This window comes from Ambystoma mexicanum, chromosome 8 (genome assembly GCF_040938575.1).
Source record: "Ambystoma mexicanum isolate Mex_15411 chromosome 8, UKY_AmexF1_1, whole genome shotgun sequence".
NCBI lineage: Eukaryota > Metazoa > Chordata > Amphibia > Caudata > Ambystomatidae > Ambystoma > Ambystoma mexicanum.
Window position 1 is genome coordinate 372,752,736 of NC_090929.1, and position 15,840 is coordinate 372,768,575.

General features: G+C 40.9%; 1 protein-coding gene and 1 long non-coding RNA gene across 4 annotated transcripts in view; one reads left to right on the top strand and one right to left on the bottom strand.

Annotated features, from left to right (window-relative positions):
* LOC138471949 (uncharacterized) overlaps positions 1-9,096 on the top strand; it is a 92,166-nt gene extending 83,070 nt beyond the window's left edge. Inside the window, exon 3 of the long non-coding RNA XR_011268538.1 lies at positions 7,313-9,096. This is a non-coding gene — a long non-coding RNA (uncharacterized lncRNA). The remainder of the gene's footprint in view (positions 1-7,312) is intronic.
* Positions 1-15,840, bottom strand: part of LOC138471948 (discoidin domain-containing receptor 2-like) — a 679,729-nt gene that overhangs the window by 629,647 nt on the left and 34,242 nt on the right. The window lies entirely within an intron of this gene.

Consider the following 15,840-nt stretch of genomic DNA (forward strand, 5'->3'; position numbering starts at 1 on the left):
AACTATGCAGATGATACACAGATTCTCTTCCCACTTTCTGGGGATCACAGCAGGGATGGGGAGTTGGTGAATAGAGTGTATCTCATCATTCAGGCATGGATGGCCACTCACGGTCTTTGCCTGAATGATGATAAGACAGAGTTGATCATTCTGGGCACACAAGCTAATATTAACAAATTGGGCCCGGATTACTCAGCCTTCAGCATAGACGGAAATGCCATTAAAGTCTCGAGGGAAGTAAAAACACTTGGTTTCTATCTCGACTCTACCCTGTCCTTCACTAAACAGGTAAACTCCCTAGCCTCCACTACTGCCTACACTTGTAAATTGATCAGAGCAGGCAAGCCCTTCCTGTCCAATACCAGCTGCTTAATCCTGGCTAGAGCCTTAATTCTTTCCCGACTAGACTACTGTAATGCCCTATACAGTAGCGCCAATAAAGCCACTACCCTAAGACTTCAAATTCTACAAAATAATGCTCTCAGAGCTGCATTAGGAATAAAAAAGAGGGAGCATATCTCCTCGACTAGGCGGCAACATAAATGGCTCTCTACGGAGAATAAAATCCAGCTAAAAATGATCTCATTAACCCATAAGGCCTTAAATAATGCAGCTCCCAGCTACTTAATGGACAAAATAAAAAGAAAAACTTCTAATAGACCCATGAGAATCGCCAATTCCAATTGTTTGGCAGTACCTAGATTCAGACTCGCCAAAATTGGTGGCGCCTGCTTCCCTGTGAAAGCTGCTAACCTGTGGAACGCCCTGCCACCTAACCTAAGAGCTGACCAACCCTTCCCCCATTTCAGAAGGAACCTTATCAAACACATTATCGCCAACAACGACTTAACACCCGAACACTCACAAGTGTAGTCCGACCCAATGCACCCTGACGTGACATCAACCTTTATGCTTATTACCGCAAATCCTGTATGTTGCTAACTGTACATTCATGTAAATACGGCAAATCTTTATCTGTACATTCTTGTAATTAGTGCAATATGGTGTAATATTGTAAATTCATTTATATAACATTGTAACATTGTAAGCTTCGCATATACTTGTTGCTGCGCCCGGTAACCTAAGGGTCTGGTGCGCAATATAAATAAATAAACAAACAAACAAACAAACAAACTCTGATGATCCCCGGATGGAAGGGCGAACAGTGGCCACACTCCAAAGGACCTCTGAATATGGGGAGATAAGTAAGGTTTCTCAAATGGAAATGGACAGAAATGAGGGAAAAATGTCATTTCATTTACCGATGTGCTTAGCCAAAAGTGAGAAGGGTCCGAGAAAGGTGAATCCTGAAATCAGTAAGAATTCACACTTTTTATGTGTGTTAGAAGAAGCTGAAGACAGATATTATGCTCCCATTACTGTGGAAGAGAAGTGCAATACATTTGCCATGACTGACACAGGGGCCCAGGCCACAATGATGTCCAAAGAATTGGTAAAAAATTATCAATGAAGGGAGATCTCCACAGAATCAGATCACAGTGAGGAAGAGTGAAGGCCCAGTACATACCTTTAACGGTGGGGAGGTGCCTATCGAGGGTGTCACCGAAGTTGACATAAAGATAGGAAAACACTGAATGAAACAGGAAGTATTGATCACATCTATTTGTGAAATTCCATTTTTGATGGGGACAGATTGCCTGAAAAGATTGTCTCCTCTCATAGATGGGGTAAATGGGGTACTGTGGTCTTTAACAATACAAACATTAAGGCCTAAGAAAATAAAGTCACAAAACAGCAGTGAAAATGAATGCCATACTGTTGCCAAATCAAATGATGCAGTGGAGGTGTACCTACAGAATAGCTGTGTGCCTAGTGTCACTGTCATTTTGATGTGTCAGGACAAAATGCAAAGTGAAAAAGAAAAACAATCTATGCAGATTTATTTGGACCCTAGGAAGAAATGTCAAACTGAAATAGATGAACACACATTGCGCTATTATTTAAAAGAAGAGAAGTGCAAACAGGACACCATTCCTAAAGCGGACACAGAAACGCACATCACCACCCTTGCTGAAATACACATGGAAGATGAGCAGCCATGGATTCACATTGGTATAAATGGCCATTGTAAAATGATAAAAGCCACATTGGTGCTTGAACAAGAAAGGAGTTTTAAACTACTACAGAGAATAATGGAGGGGGCAGAAGGCCATAGTAGTGACCGGGTGGCTTCTGATAATGAGGAGATCCCAAAATTTAGAATTAAAACCAATATGTCTCTGGTTTGGATAATCCAGATTTTGAAAATCGAATTGCAGGAAGGTGCATGCTAAAGATTAATATTGGACAAAAAACCATCTACCACAATGTGTGGATAGTGAGTGGAACACAAAATGACTTTTATATGGGCAATGATATCATGCACAGAATGTGCATGGTGTTAGATTTCCTTAACCAAAAAATATGGTCCCGACTAGGTGGGCCTGCGCCCGAATTTGAAGATGAAAGAAAGGCTTATCATTGTGCACAATTGGTTCCATATGCGACTGAATTACAGGTGAAGAAGGATGTTACTATCCCTGCATTCACCAAGCAGGTTGCTATAACACTAAAGTGCAAGAATGGACAACAAATGAAAGATTCTGATGCATTTGTGTGCCTGAATGAATCCATGAAACAGCAAGGCCTGGATTATGAATATACCCCATTGGTAGATGTTGGGGAGGGGTCCCTCAAAATTATGGTGAATAATAAAGGATGTCAGGATATTCATTTAGAAGAGAATTCTTTATTAGGAATGGCCATACAAAAATCACATTATACTGCAGATTTGAATAACATGGTGATTGGAAATATCCCTGAGAGATATGTAGATGCACAGGGTGTGTTGCCAGAGTATCTGGAGTGTCAGCCCAAAGGGATCTTCAAAATTCAATCTGTTTACCCTTATGATTCCAATGAGACAGTGTGCTGTCATCAGGAGAATTGTATAGTATGTGACTTAAATGAAAATGAAACAAAGGGTCAGCACATTGAAATGGAGGTTGATGTGCCAAAGTATTTACAAGTGGCAGCTTTGCAGAGAGATACAGCCACACAGTTAGAAGAGAGCACAGAAGTTTCTCCACTGGAGGAGTTCCCAGAATTTTCAAAAATGGTAGAGGAGCAGATTCTGTTAGCAGATGCATGTGATAGCGAAGAGGATAAGAATGCGTTGAGAAAAATATTCATGGAATTTAAAGAAGTATTTGCCAAAGAGGCATATGATTGCAGTCTAACTAATTTACATGTTGCTACCTTACCAGAGCAGTGTGGTAGAAATCCAGTATTTGTGTGCCAATATCGATTGCCAATGGCATGCTTAGAGTCATTGGCAGAGATAATTAAGAACTTGGAATCTAGGGGAATTATCAGACCCAGTCATAGTGCCTCCAACACTCCTGTTTTGGGTGTGTTAAAGCCAAATGGTCAATGGCATCTGTGTGCAGACCTGAGAGAATTAAATAAAAAAGTGCCAGTATCTAGATGGGCGCTGCCATTCATTGATCAAGACCTTGCTCAAGTGCATGGATCAAAGGTGTTTACCACATTAGATCTTACATCTGGATATTGGTGTGTGCCACTGGCACAGGACATTCAGAATTTATTTTCATTTTCATTTGATAAAACGCAATACGCGTGGGCTAGAACACCATTTGGGTATGTCAATAGTGGGAGCGAATTTGGCATATTTTTGAGAAAGGCTTTGCCAGATGCAGCGGAAAGAGGAACTATAGTTTATGTAGATGATGTCCTGATAAAAAATGAAAATGTAAAAAGTATTTTTGGTGAAATTAGACATGTGCTTGACCAATTGCAAAAGGCGGGTGCCAAAGCATCTTTACAGAAAGCCCAATAGTGCAAGAAAAAGGTGATTTTCCTAGGCCATGAGGTAACTGAACATGGGTTAAATCCACAAAAGAAAAAGGTCGAGGCCATACAGAAATTGAAAGATCCTAGAAACATGAAAAGGTTTAAAAAGCTTAAATAAAACTAAATTATTAAAGCTGAATACGCCCTGGAAATGGGAAAGGAGAAATCTGAGGCAGTTGCTAAATTGAAAGAATGTCTCACAAAGGCACTATGCTTAGCGTATCCCATAAAAAAACAGAGATTTCTTTATAGAAATAGGTTTCACTAAACATTGTATGTCAGCAGTGTTTTCTCAAAAACATGATTTGAACCACAAAACTATTGCTTATGCAAGTAAGGCATTTTCTGAAGTTGAAATTAAATTCAGGGAATGTGAAAAGGCGCTTTTGACCACTATGTGGGCGTTGCAACATTTGTGCCCAATTGTTCAGGGGGAGAAAGTAATCATTGAGACAAATCAACAATCATTGCAGTTTTTACCAAGTAAAAAAATTAAGTCAGGCAATCTAGCACAGTCCAGAATTACTTCATGGACATTGGCACTGCAAGGCTTTCCTGTATAAGTGAGGTATGGCCAGAATAAAAAGAGCCCAGTTGCTCAAGGATTGGCAGATTTACATGACTGTGCAGCTGAATGTGTATCAGACGAAGTAGAGGTGGAGTCTAGTTTGCAGGAGTTTGAACAGTCACCACACAAAGCATTTGATGAAAATACATGCAAGAATTTACCAACTGTATATGTTGACGGATGTGCCTTTCACATTGAAAATGACAGCAATAAACAGTTGGTATCAGGGATAGGAAATTTCTGGTTGAAATGTGAGGACATTCCTAGTATAGGAATGAGAATTGGGGCTAGGGGTAGCCAGGTAGCAGAGTTAGCAGCCATTTATTTATTTATTTATTTTATTTGTATTTAATCAAAATTAGATTTTTACAAAAGAAGAAGAAAAGTCTTTCTTTGTTGTTAACTGAAGAGAAAAAAAGAAGTCTACCGTTTCCTGTGTACACTGGCATGCTCATACCGCTGGTTGATTGAGGGTTTCGATTGCTGAATTTTTTTGCAGGATTTTCTCCAAAGCAATGCCTATTAGCTTAGAAGCCACTATTAGCCATCTAGTTTTAGCTCCCGTGATCAAACGATTCCACCAGACATTGTTGTCGATGAAATATGAAGATTTTAACATAGGGCCGAGAAAGGCCTCTCTTTCGTGGTCAATTGAAGGACAAGTCATCAAAAGATGTTTGATTGTTTCTGTGGATTGGGAATCTCCACAGAGTCTGCAGGATTTATCTTTCGATGCAGCCATTTATAGAGCAATTACTACTGCAGTTGATAACACATTCAGTGAAATTGTCCTGGTGACTGATTCTGATTATTCACAAAATAGCTTTGTAGAATATTTGCCTGGCTGGAAAGCAAGAGGCATGATCAAATATAATAAAAAAGCTCCTCAAGCATGGGGAAATAATGCAAGCTATAGACAAATTAGTGTCAGAGAATGATTTAACAGTATATTGGAGGAAAATATGTGGACATTGGAAAACTCCAGGAGAAGATAAGGAGGGAAATGATAAAGCAGATCAGTTGGCTAAGGTTGGGGCTGTTATGCGAGAGTTGTTGCCCATTGAACACTTGATTTGTGAAATACAAATAGATGCAGTTACACGCTCTAAAGCTCCAAAAGAGGTAGAACAACCAGTAGTGCAATGGAGTTATGATACACCAGACCAAGATCTGATTAAGGTGCAAAAAGATAATCCAATATTGGGGATATATTATAATTATTTGATGGATCCCAAACAAAATCCTTTAACTGAAAATGATTGTACAGGAAAAGAAGAGTTATGGGTGTTATTAAAGAATAAACAACAGATTAGACTACAGGATGGACTTATTATCAGGGAATGCATAACAGGACAACTACAGTGGGTAGTACCCCTTTCATTTAGAGGGCTAATGCTACACCATGCACATGATGCAATAAATGCAGGACACAGAGGTTCACAAAGAACTTTAGAGATACTGAAAAATTATGCTTTCTGGCCACACATGTCCCAAGATGTGGAATTATATTCCAGGGGGTGCCTGGTATGTGTCCAATGTAAACCCGCTTCACCAATGCATAGAGCTCCACTGATGAAAAGAGGCTTAACCTTTCCATGGTCAGATTTGCAAATTGACTATGTAAGACCTGTAAAGAGGTTGAGTAGGGGAAACAGTTATCTTTTGACCATGGTTTGTTTGATGTCGAAATGGGTAGAGTGTATCCCTGCACCAGATTGCAGTACGCAAACAGCAGCTACATTACTGGTAAATCATATATTTTCAAGATTTGGATTACCACAAAGAATAGAGTCAGACAGAGGAAGTAATTTCACAAGCACCTTAATGAGTAAGGTGGGGCAGTTAGGGGTGAAAAGGAGACTGCATATTGCATACCGGCCCGCCTCTTCTGGAAATATTGAACGTTGCAACAGGCCTGCTGTGGAGATATTAAAGAAGTTTGTAGCGGAGGCAAGTTCCCGTTTGGACTTACGATTGCCACTGGTATTGATGGCAATTAGATCGACTCCTGCTAAAGCGACAGGTATCAGTCCTCATGAGGTGTTAACAGGAAGGAAAATGGTACTGCCACAACATTTATTATATAGGACACATGAGCAGACACTGGTGAGTGCATTTACAGTTCACAAATATGTGGAAGAACTGAGGAAGCATTTGCAACATGCATTTGCATTTGTGCAGCAAAATTTGGAAAGAGCTGCTGACAGTGCAAAGTCATATTATGATAAAAAGACGTCTGTGAAAGAATATAATGTAGGGGATCAGGTATATAAGTTTCATTTTGGAAAAGGTAAACATGAAAATTCTAAATTTCTTGTGGCCTGTTAAGGGCAATTTCAGATAGTGGATAAGGTGTCCCCAGTAATTTACAAGATATTAAAGACAGAGGGTGAAATGGTGACAGAACAATTTGTTCATGTTAATCAAATTAAACCCTGTCACCCCAAACATGAAATCAGGAGGCTTGAGCAAGTAGAGACAGTTTAAGTGCCCTGGGTACATGGAGAGAAAGACACAGTGACTATTTTCATAGTGTCACACGCCATAAAAAAATATATGATGTTTATTGTGGAGATAAATGCAGATGAAAATACCACATTTAAGAAAGGTGTGGTAATAAAAATTGATAGAAGGTGCTGAATCAGGTTGACTTACTATGGTATAATGCTGAAAAGTTTAACATAATTTTGTTTTGATGTATAATGATGTCATATGTATATTATTGTTTTCTCTCTAACATGTGCTTAGTTGCAGATATCGGAAGGGTCAATCGGAATGTTTTGAACTACATTTTGTTTTTGCGAAGTGGTAGAAAGGGTGAAATTGGTATTGTGCTATGTACTTAATCTGTCCCTTTTCTATTTAATTTAGACAACTAACTGACATTTGGATGGGGTCGGAGGTCACAGGACCGGAGGGCGCAAGAGATGATGGAGTCCTGGAGTCCATGGGATGAAGCCCAAGTAAAGCCTCCAAACCAAAGTATGGAGGTGAAGACAAAGCGACTGGAATGCCCAAAGAGATGATTTCTATGGAAAAGCACCCAAGAGCGCCAAGAAGAAAGAGTTTCACCGAATGAACCAGATGATGAAAAGTTGATGATCAGGACATCCCAGAGGTGCAGTCATAAAGATGGTGAATGTCATTAAGTAAATTGAACTTAATTCTGCAGCGTTGCAGGTGGAGCATAATATCATCCTTTGTGACTGGAAGTGAGGGTGATGGAGTCTCACAACTTTATTATTTTATTTAATTGTTTTGATTAATTATGTTAGTTATTTGTTTTATTCATATTATTTTATTATTTTGTTGTCATAACTACTATATAAAGAATATGATTATAAAAACATCCCAACATACATGGACACTTCGGTTGGAAAGAAACTTGTACAATATTTCTATGAGGATTTATGGACCCGTTTGGGATCTGTTTTACTTTTGTTATGACAGAGCAGTGGTTTATTATGAAATATTTCAATGTTCATTTTATTGAGTTGCTATTATTTCAATTGTGCTTTATATGATGGAAAAAGAAAGAAGAACAATTTGGGTTTCCTCCAATTGTGGGTTTGATTAGCCGGAATTGTCGGAAAAAGGAGGGTATGTAAGAACATGCATAGCATTTTTGCCAGCATATAATAGCATTTTGCCAGCAGATAGTAGCATTTTGCCAGTATGTAATATAGCATTTTTTTGCCAGTATAATATATAGCGTTATTGCTAGCATACAAAGTAGACAGCCAGGCCCAGTTTGAAACTTCAGATATTCAGAGCACACATTAAAAAAAAACTTAAGTGTGCTGCCAGGTGAAACTAATGAGGTGCACCTTGTATTTTGGATGCTTCATGTATGAAGACTACATTAGAATACATAACTGACTAACATTACCAATCCAACTCAAGTACTAAGTGCTAACTTTTAACATGATAATGTAGTCTTCTATGCAAAATGAGGTGAAATCCGTGTTTTGGTTGCACTATTTAGAATTCATTTTTAAATTCACACTAGCGTTTTACTCAGCTCGTGGAGAACAGAAAATATACAAGATGCAGGAAGCAAAATGAAACAGTTACTCTGGACCAGAAGCTTTCATTGCTTTTGAAAACGAAGGCTGGAACAGGGCACATTATGTTTACCCTGATTGGTAGAAAATGTAGGCAGACAAGCCATGTCAATAAAGGGATGGGTAAACGTTTTCCTAAGAAAAAGAAATGAAAAGAGCAGTTAGTTCATGCTGGGTTCAGGAGATAGACGGACGGGGCTGTCTAAAGGGGGTCGAGCTCTGACTGAATCTAATCAGTTGGTGCTCCCCCACACAAGTTTACGGAGGAGTTTTGCGCTGACACTGGGACTGCAAAAGACAGCAAAGTCGTGCAGGAATCAGATTACTAGCCTTGGTAAGAGATTTGTGCCAAGTGAGGAATAATTTGTATGGCGTTTATGTGTGTGGCTAGGAATATTGCAGTGCAGAGAAGTTAGAAATCATTGCATGTTTATTTCTCTCTATATTCAAAGTGTGGGAACATTAATTCACGTTTGCAGGATACCTGCTTGTTTTGTTTGTTCTTTTATATTGCAGATGATGCTGTAAATAACACATGGTAAGATCTGGTGACTTGTAAAGGATATGTAATACAAAGCATATGTAAAAACATTTGAGACTTGTGTCATTCATGCATCTGTGAATTATTTATATAAGTGAAGTACAAAGGGGAGGTTCATATCAGTGCAGTGGTGCATTTACCAATTTAACACTGTAACTAAAATAACAAACAAGAGAAAGTAGTAAACAGCTACAAAGTAGAGGGTTGTGTGCTTTGTGACGAAGAGGGTTGTGTGCTTTGTGATGAGCGAGTCCTTCCTTGCATGCTGATGGGAAGGGGATGTCTAATTGTACACATAGGTTACTGGATTTACATAAGCCAGTAACACCAGCCAAAAACTGCAGGTGGTGCTATTCATAGATTCATTGGGTTCTATGAGATGTGCTAAGTCTGGGGCTCTCTACAGGCAAATAGAAAATATTCTAATGGAAAGGAAATGTTTGTTTTTATAATGGGGTTATAGTATAATAAAAAAAAGAACCATGCTCACCACCATACCACAGGACTAAGATAAATCTGAAAATACTGCAAAGCAAGATACCACTAAAATTACCACCAATACAAGCTAACTTGGTAGGGTCACTAAAATAGTATGATAACATGCCCACTCTAAGTGTAAGACTAATATACCGCCAAATACCTGCCAATATTTTTACAGTAAGAAAATACCGCCAAATCCCGAATTTAGCCCAATAATACAACATATCCTACAATTTTAAGTGTCTCCAAATCTTTTGGGAAAAACTTGTTAGTTCCAACTCTGGGGATTTATAGAGCACAGGCAGTGGCACCAGCTGGGTATGGAGCTGAAGTGTGGGGCCATACAAAGGCATGTGGCAGAAAGGTTGCTGTGGGTATCAAAGAATACTCCAAATATGCTGCTGCATATGGAACTTGGCCTGCTATGTATAGGTGACCAGATAGCCATCAAACCTACATTGTATTGGGTGCAGATTTGGGTTTCCCACTCCCTGGCCAAATTTAGGGAGGATTTAAAAGATATCCTTGCATACCAGCGGCCACAATCTCTCAAATGGTTAAAATACATCAACATGTATTTACATCATCTTAAGTTGGACCAGTATTGGTTTGAGCCAGAGGGTATCAATGATAACTCCAGTCAGATTATCATTCATGCACATAGGGAATTTGTAATTGATCAATATGTCACTAAATGTCTGCATTTGTCTATGGGGTATGAATACCTGTCTGTGAAACAATTGTTCACCATTGAGGATTACCTGTGTCATTGAAAACCTGATGACGAGAGCCCTGGTTTTAAAAATGAGACTACCCCTGGCCATAATCAAATCCATGTGGAATTCGAAATGTCTGAGCACATGTGTTTTCTGTCCTGATAAAGTCGAAACCCTGCAACATGTTCTATTCTTGTGGCCCCTATATAATGATATTGGAAGCAGAAATTTGAAAAATGTTATCTAATAGAGGTATTTTAGGACTAACTCACTCGATGTAATATTTGCTGTCTCCAACTGCATAGCTATGGCCTGGAGACAGAGCAATGGATTTGTATGTATTAGTTATTAGAAGGTATCCAGGGTACTGGATATTAAGATGCCATTGCAGCAATACCAATGATTTGTATAACCTTTGTGTTTAACTAGTTTAAGGAAATGTCGAGGAATGTTATTATCCTCAAGAGTAACTCCTGCATAAGTAATATTGAAGTTAAGTATTTTTTATGGGACTTGAGCAGTTGTTTGGCTTTACTTGGTTGTATGTACTTTTTAGGGTTTAATACTGAAATAAAGTAAAGTATCATCATCATAATCTTCTTCTTGGCCCCCCTGCTTCTCACCTTACCTCTCTTCGATCTGTGCATAACTTCTCTTTTGTCTTCCTTTCCCCCTCCTCCTCGTTCTTTATTTTACTTTTATTTTAGTGAGCATTTGTTAGGCGCTTCATACAACTGAATAGTGTTCCAAAGCGCCACAAGGCAAAATGGGAAGGGAACTGGGGAAAAATAACAATAGCAAAAACAGTAAAATACAATCATGGTCCTATTAGGCATTCGGACTTGCAAGTGCAGTGCGGAGAAGTGCAGGAGATAGGGAGGGAGGGGGGTGAAGCAGAGGAGTGGCACGCGCTGGTGGGGGCCCAGGAGGGAAGTGCTAAGGGGAGCCAAGGGGTAGAGCCTCAGGCTAAGTGCTAGTGCAGGGGACTGCCAAGAGTGGGATGCTGAGCGCCAAGGCAGGCGCCCGCAAGGGGAGTGCAGTGGGGGGTTGGGGAGGATGTCCTGGTATCGACTGGGCAGAAAGGCCTGGAATCCCATGAGCTACATGAAGATCTGGCCACCAGTCACAGCGGCAGTGGGGGTGAGTTTTGATTAATTTCCTGAATTTGAGGAGGTCCGAGTCAAGTCTGCGAGGGGCAGGGACAGTTCTTCTGTCTCTTCCTCTCTACGTTCCAGGTCTCTTCTTCCCTTTCAATCTCGTCTATTCTTCCATTTTCTCTCTATTGTTTTCAAGTGTATCCATGGTCTCACCCCTCTCTACCTCTCTTCATTAATCGTGCTCTACTCCACTTGCCAAGCTTTACGCTTCCAGCACCAATTCCTCCTTTCTGTCCCCAAGCCCCCCTGCGCTTCTTCACATTTTCAGTCCTTTGTATTGCTGGCCCCTAAGCATTTGCATTCTCTCCCTATCTATTCGTTTCTCTACCTCTCTCTGTACCTTACAAACTAATCTGAAGACCTACCACCTTTCTCAATTATCTGCTATATTTTCCGTTTTTTCCTGGAATGAATTTCTTTGTACCATTTTTTCCTTTATTCTGTCCAGAGCTTTGGCGCTAAGCGCTATACAAATAAATAAACACAATACAAATACAAAATTAACGCAAGGGGCGTGGGGTGGAACGTCACCACTAGTATAATGACAGCCCCCACAAACTTTTACGATGCCCCCTTTAGCTGCCCGCACTTGTCACAAACAAGTTGTTAGGGATCTGATTGTGTCACACACTCATCCAGAATGCCCTGTAATCTCTGGGGCATTTGGAAAGAAGACCTTCTGGAAGGAGGACACCATAGAAGCCCTGGTTTTCAGCACACAGGTGCAAGCTGATGTCATCAAAGTGTCACAATTTCCATCTGATACTCCTCAAAACAGATGTTGACAAACACTCAGGCTGATGACCTCACAGGGGCCTGGATTACACTGAATAACAATTTACAAGCAGAACATTCCTAGGATGTAATCATTTATATTACATTACCCTTCTGCAGTAGACACAAAGCCCAATCACCAAATTATTTATCAAAAATAGTTATTTTTATTATAAAATGGCGTATTATGATCAACTATGCATGTAGCAGAATTATAATATACATCAGAAATATAATGATGTTAGGTGTTGTGTACATGCATCCACTCATATCAAATATGTTTAAAACAAACCCAATCACCAACAATCTGAACAAGAAAATGCATCAATTATAAAGAAAAACACAAAAATGTGCACAAATAACAAACATGACAAAAGTAAGTTGCAGAAATATCTGTAAGCAGACCTTACAGCATTACGCTAATTTCTTGAGAAACCTTTCTATTCAGTTATTTCAGATAAGTATTTGAAAAGGAACACCATTTGAGCATATACATATGTGGATACCAGCCAGAGGGTAAGTAATGACAAAAGGGCAAGCCGATGGCATCACAGTGGGGTAGTCTACTCCTGCTACCAACACCGACCTAATGGCATTAAATACGTGCCTACATCAGAACTAGAGTAGGGCAGGATATCGCGCCAGACTGGTGACATTAGAGGGATTCTGGCAACCTCTAGGAGATGAAGAGGGCACACTCGAGTGGGTGACTTCCCATCAGCTCCATCTTTTCCCAAAGCCAGCAAAGATGGCAGAATACAAGCCATGGGGGATGACATCAATAGTACCGTACTCCCCATCTGCAGTGATTGCAGTTAGCTGAGATGCCACGGAGGGGATCTTGGGAGGTTGTTTATATGGAAATTAGAAAATGTGGACTGCTAAAATCGCGGTCACTTTCAGAGAATGCATCAACATTTTTCATTTTCAAGTTACCTCCATCTTTGGAAGTTTGAGCCACCCTGGAGTTTAGAACCACTTAAGGTGGGATTTACGGCTGAACTTTGAGATATAGTCGTGCATTTTAGGCACCAACAGACGTCAACACTCCTGACTATTCTTAGAGAGTGACGCCACAATCGCAGTTCATCACTAGAGGATATGGCAGAATCTTGTATACCACGGAAATGAGGTGCAGGTGGTTAGAGATGGGGAGGTGGGGAGGAGTGGGCATGGTTTGTACCACCCCACAAATACTACCATCTTGAAGGTGGTGAGAACTAATCTTCAATTCTCAAACGAAGAGGGAAAACAGAAAGCTCAAAACATCTGCTTATATATATTACAAGGTTGTTCGGTGTATGACAAGGCCTTCCAAACACAAGAATCTTCTTTAAGGTGACGCCCCTTCAATGTTCTGGTAAACAATCGGGCCTGGATTCCACAGATACCAAGAGAATTGAATCAGGCGCTCCCGCCAAGTACAGCGATTATTTCATCAATCTCTTCCAATTCTTGGCGCACGTTCCTGTACACAGAGTGTCAGCTGGGCCAGCACATGCTCTGGGAGTGAATAATACCGTTCCATATCTCTGCACACCCTGGGGCCTTATCATCATGTGACCTCATGCTTTTCTAGGAAACTCATTTTGAGTTCTTGATTCTGCGCCGCGTTAAACCCTGTCCCTAGGGGAAGGATCTCTGCCTTCAACAGACAGGGTCTCATCACTCTCCCCACGTTACTCGCCCCTCCGTGGGCCCCAGTGACGTGTGCAGGTTTAGCGAGCAATGGATTGCTACTAACCGCATGCTCTATTCATTAATAATCTTAACCTGGGAAGAGCTCCAATGAATACTGTGAAAAACGAGTCGGTCAGTGATGTATCCTCTGTTGAAGAGATTGCAATGTTCCTAGCTATAAAGAGGTGTGATTTGGGAGCTTAATTATTTGTCTTGGAATCTGCAGACTGGCCTTTAATCCCCGCTGTGGCACTTGACCAACATGCTGGGGGCTGTGTTTTTTTTATTGCATTGTCAACCAACATTTACAAAAGGAAAAAATCTATTTCAATAGAAGAAAATATAAACCTATTTTTAATACACAAAAATTAATACGCATAACAGAACACATAAATAGTTAATCTCAGAGATGACAACACGACTCCCCATTGCTGATCGCCTACACATCATTTCTGTGTTCAACAAAGTGTCCCCCAGTGATGAACTGCGATTGTGGTGTTGGAATATGCCAATGTGGAGGCTCGCTCGCTCGGTCTAGCGAAAAGTGTCCAAGCATTGTGTCACCTAAACTGTATTTTATTTATTTGTATTTATTTGTTACACGCCCAAAGGCCCATGAGCATAGGGGTGCCTATAGACACAAAACACAATCCAATAATGACCGTACAAGCGTACACCAAAATCAAATAATCAAAGCATATGCCTGCACATCCGTTAAGACTATGGCCCTGATTTACAAAATCAGTTTGTGGGTCAGACCAAGAGAGCAGTCAATAAACATATTGGAGCGTATCGTTCCAGGATTCGTTGCAGAAACCTCACTGCCCCATTGGTACCTCACTTTATTGAATATCAACATAGCCAAGACGATCTGAAATAATGGGTTCTGGACGAAGTACAAGACAACTCCAACGCTAGCAATGCTCTGAACTTCAAGGAAGCTTGGTGGATGTTTAAACTGCAATCCCTCTCAATGGGCCTGAATGAAGCCAAACCTGTAGGCCCATATTGCTGAAACCAAATGACACCGAGCTCGATTCACCAGTAGTTGCCCCTGGGGCCCTCACATGCCACCGAATGCAATAAATGGCTTCTTTCCAAATCTCAGCTGAATAAAGCCACACCGGTGGGCCAGTATTTCTGAAACCAAATGACACCAAGCTCCATCTCTCTACCACCAGTTGTTGCCCTTGGGGCCCTCCCATGCCACCGATTGTAATCAGTGGTTTCTTTCCAACTCCCAGCTGTCTGCTCCCACCCCACATGACCTTATCCCTACTTAGTTTTGCATTTCCAAACATATCCACACTTAACCAGTGGGCTTGGTCGGTTTGTCGGAACACAGTGATTCATTGCGTTTACTTTATAGTCACTGCCAGCTCTACTCCGGGTGGATATATGCTGTCTAGCGATACGCCCTTGTATGCCGTTCTGCATAGTGCCACGCCCCCACTTCTATACTGATAGGAGCTTACTGGGTACTACTGTCAGCTACCTCTAGGGGGTCTCTGTAAACTATTATTCTCACAGACCGTCCCCCATGCTCCTGTCACACGTCAGACACAGTGCGCTCAACTTATCGACTTCCGTCGATCAAATCCTTTATTATGGGCATCAGGCCTTTGATATCATACTAACGTCCACAAGCAGTCTGCAAGGACACTTCTCCCCTGTGTGCATGCGCACAGGCACGGCATATTTTTCCACTGATTCGACGCGCATGCAACCTTTGCCTTCAGCAGCAGATCCACTGCCCGAGAGCTGCACGCTTACAGCCAGCGTACATTGCACAGCCTGTCACCATAGACCTTGCAGGTAAGTGCTCCTCCAGCCTGCCACGATGCCAGTAATACCAGCCGCAGACACAATTTCCTTTCTGACGCTACAAGCATTAATCGTAGCTCCTCTATTTCTTTTCCTTCCGTGCCTTTATTTACGTTCTGGCACCAGAACTTCTTTGAGCCACCACACGCTCAGCCACGTACGC